Below are 4,105 nucleotides of genomic sequence, written 5' to 3' on the forward strand. Positions count from 1 at the left end.
CTGTCCTTCCTCCATAATCTCACGTAAAAACGGAGGAAAAACTCTAGCCGCCGCACGGTCAGCACTCGCTTCCTCACCAACAATGCTGATGTTGGTGACCTTGTTCCTCCTCTTAAACCTATGCAGCCAACCATGGGAAGCATTGAAGGGTTTGGGCTCTGCAATTCCCAGTTTACGTGTCACTGCTGCGTATAGCTCACGTGCGTACACCTGCACTGAGCGCGTGTCCACCGCCATGTTGCGTCGCGCCTGACGCACCAAATAACTCACCAGCAAATTTTCCACTTTTGCCAGCACCCTGTTCTGGCAATACCTGATAGATGAAGCACCTGCAGACTTTGTGAGCTTCATGTGCTCCTTTATCTTGGCTGCATCCTTCTTTATTGTACGAATCGTAGATTCGTTGACGCCATGCTGGCGCGCGAGATCAACTTGGCGTCTTCCTTTCTCCAAATCTTGAACAATTTGGTACTTCAGCTCGTAGCTTAATGAACGTCGTGTCTTCTTTGGTTTAGTGCCGCTGGGTCCAGGTAAGGAAAGGTTTCTCTCTGGGGGTGGTGGTCCGGCGGAAGCCATTTTACGGAACAATGGATGCGCGTTAACCCGGCGTGGCCTTGAGGGATGAAACTGCCGCGGCTAGGTCAAGCGTCGTCTCTCCTCCCTCCCTCCCTCCCCGGGGTAGTCACGTCATAATACTTTAAGCCAATTACAGCTAGCAGCAGAGGGGGGTAGGGCTGCATGGCCAATCACAGTCCGAGACGTCATATGACGTCAGTGATAACGCAACAAAGGCACACACTGCGCAACCTTACCGCGCCGCTTGCCCAAGCGGAGGGAGGAGGAGGGAGAGGCAGGCAGGCAGGCAGGAGGGCGGGCGGGCGGGTGGCGCGTGGTCAAAATCTAAAAATAGCATCCGAGCCGGACACTCACCGCGTATATGTGGAAAAAATCCGCGCTAAGTGAAAGTTCAGCTTTGGCAAGGCACCGCGTATATGCGAAAACGCGTTAAGTGAAAGCGCGTTAAGCGGGGTACCACTGTACAGTCATTTAGCTTCAAAATGTATAAAAATGATTGTTGTATCTCATAAAACAACAAAGTTATGAATGTTTTAAGTAGTAAAAACTTTAAATGCCGTTTTCTCGGTTTCAAATTTTGGTGGGAATAATCCATACGATGCGGGGCGCCTTCTGTTCTGTACCAGTAAATGTGAGGAATAAATAAAAATACCAATAAATAAATTACGACAATAATAATGTATTGCCAAACGAGTAAATAAAAGTTTAACACAGTCGTCATTTGCATATACAGTACAGCTGTACTCCCCCTTCGCCATAGCAACGGCGACGCTACCTCCACCTATTCCCTAGTAACATTCACCCCCCTCCCCCGCCCACCAACTGTCCTCCCACAGCGCCAGCTAACTCGTGTGCAAAGAAACGTACGTCTACCCAAAAATACGAGTTGAAAACAACAGCTTGGCCCAGTAGCCTGATGGTTACAGAGACGAGTCTTACCTGGCTACAACGCTGCCATTGATGTTAACAGATGTAAATATGAAAAGAAAGTTATCTGTAAATCTTCATTTGTTTCAGGTAATTGTAGGTTTAAAATAAATGTTGCAGGTATGGCATTAATAGATTGTAATGCTTGTAAGAGTTCAGAAATGGTTACTGTTTAGTTACCTCAGAAGAGTTGGGTGTCTGCAGTAGGGACGTTAATTGTTTCGGGTTATCATCATCAGTACAGTAGTTATAAATAAGTTTTTATATTTATAATAATTATTTCTTTAATTAATTAAAAATAATAATGTGTTTAAATAAGCAATAATATATATTTTAATTCTGGAGTTGGTGTTAGGTAGAATTTATCCTACTGGAGACAGCAACTGTGGGATTCATTAGCTTGAGGGAGACTGCAACTTCTCATATAGGATGCAGACTGATTTTTTTTTGCCATTTTTCAGACCAAAAAGTGGGCCTTATATGCCGTAAAATACAGTACTCATAACTATATAATTATAACAGTTCTCTGCCAAGATATATTACAAAGGATGTAAGAGAGGAAAAGAGTTTATCATCTCATATAATATAATGGTTGACAATATATACAGTACCACACACACAATACTATAGTGTTATCTGCCACCCATCAACTTATATACCCACAGGACAAGTTAACTGTTTTAAGACAACTCTCACAACAATTACTAATACATTAATCATAATAGACGACTCAACAAATATCTTTCACTCTGGAATAATAATTTATGCACTGTGTATAAAGATGAAATCATATATAGTACATGATTCTTCCTTAATCCTGTCCTAACCTAACCTCAGAGTTCAAGAAATGCTACAGTCAGGTGGTACAGTATAGGTCAGGTTAGGCTGGAGGTAACAACAATCTTTACACTTGATGATGATAATGTTATATAAAATACAGTGCTACAGTAATGTTAATGTGTAGTCATAAACTGCTTGTCTCACTCTTAGTTCTGGTAGTGTAATGTAGTGTTGTCACTGAAATGTGTTTAAATACTAAGTACAATACAGTACAGTATTTCCAAATTATAATTAAATAGATTTAAAATACATTTATAAAATTATATATGAATTTAGTTCCAAACCTTTTAAAACAAATGTATTCCCTCAGGCTGTCAGTTGCTGCTTTTCCAGTTTAAATAAAATAAAATTATTAACTTATCCATACGCTGACCATTGGTCATAGCGACTAACTGCACCTCAGGCAGGAACCTGTAGGGGTGTTGCCGACTTTTCCATGTTTACTTTGCCACACAGTGTAAAGTATTGGCACCAAACTCTCAGTCGAACAAAGGAAAATGGTCATACATCGGGTGCTGACAAAGGCAATGTGGTGTTATATTTAAAAAAAAAAAATTTAGAATTAGGGGAGATTTGTGTTAATTTATTGTCTGGATCATTTAGATATATTAGTACTGTAATGTAATGTACTGTACCTATATTAGTACTGTACTGTAATGTAATGTACTGGACCATCATTTCTGGGGTTTGTGCTGTGATGAAATATCAAAGGTAAAACACTCATCATTGTCTGAGGACCGAGGCTACAGACCACTGCTGTACCTGTGGTGGGGCTGACTAAGAATTTCCTTAGATTTATTGTAAAAGTTTTGGAAGATTTTTATAATGTATCAGCTCAATGTTTACTGTAAATAAAGTATTTACAAATGTATCTGATATTGAAGTATTTCTATATACTAAATATTTCAATTTTTTTATCATATATGTATTTAGATACTCGCTCCAAAATGTATTTATAAATATACTGTACTGTATCGTGTTTCAATACATATTTAAGTAATGTCAAATAATAATTCAACAGTTCAAACAACAGAGCCGGAAGAATATTCTAAACCAACAATACAAAATTCAAGTGATAAGACTGATCCACAAACAACATTTATACAATACTGTGCATAATACAGTGTAGAGCCTCACACACCTTGATACTGTGCTGGTCCCTTCCTAGGTGTAGTCATGGTAGATGTTCCTTCTAGGTGGGTCATGGTGCTGTTCCCTTCCTAGGTGTAGTCATGGTAGATGTTCCCTTCCTAGGTGTAGTCATGGTAGATGTTCCCTTCCTAGGTGTAGTCATAGATGTAGAGTCATGGTTCCCTTCCTAGGTGTAGTCAGGTGTAGTCAGATGTTCCCTTCCTAGGTGTAGTCATGGTAGATGTTCCTCTCTAGGTGTAGTCATGGTAGATGTTCCCTTCCTAGGTGTAGTCATGGTAGATGTTCCCTTCCTAGGTGTAGTCATGGTAGATGTTCCCTTCCTAGGTGTAGTCATGGTAGATGTTCCCTTCCTAGGTGTAGTCATGGTAGACGTATTTCTACCAATTACGGTAAAGCACTATATCATTTATGTCTCCATGTGAGGGCCACCATCACCCTTCACTATACATGTGTGTGTGATGTCTTCATTTACACCAGATATTATATACTGTACAGTGACACCATACTGCTCAGCACAAACACCACCTCATGTACACTGCTCAGCACAAACACCACCTCATGTACACTGCTCAGCACAAACACCACCTCATGAACACTGCTTAGCACAAAC

General features: G+C 40.5%; 1 long non-coding RNA gene across 1 annotated transcript; it reads left to right on the plus strand.

Moving 5' to 3' along the window:
* The first annotated feature begins 3,336 nt into the window (after positions 1-3,336).
* LOC121879270 lies at positions 3,337-4,105 on the plus strand. The gene is made up of 3 exons (XR_006091302.1): positions 3,337-3,511; positions 3,568-3,627; positions 3,730-4,105. It is a non-coding gene; the product is annotated as an uncharacterized LOC121879270 (long non-coding RNA).

Source organism: Homarus americanus, unplaced genomic scaffold (genome assembly GCF_018991925.1).
Source record: "Homarus americanus isolate GMGI-L3 unplaced genomic scaffold, GMGI_Hamer_2.0 scaffold16894, whole genome shotgun sequence".
Classification (NCBI taxonomy): domain Eukaryota; kingdom Metazoa; phylum Arthropoda; class Malacostraca; order Decapoda; family Nephropidae; genus Homarus; species Homarus americanus.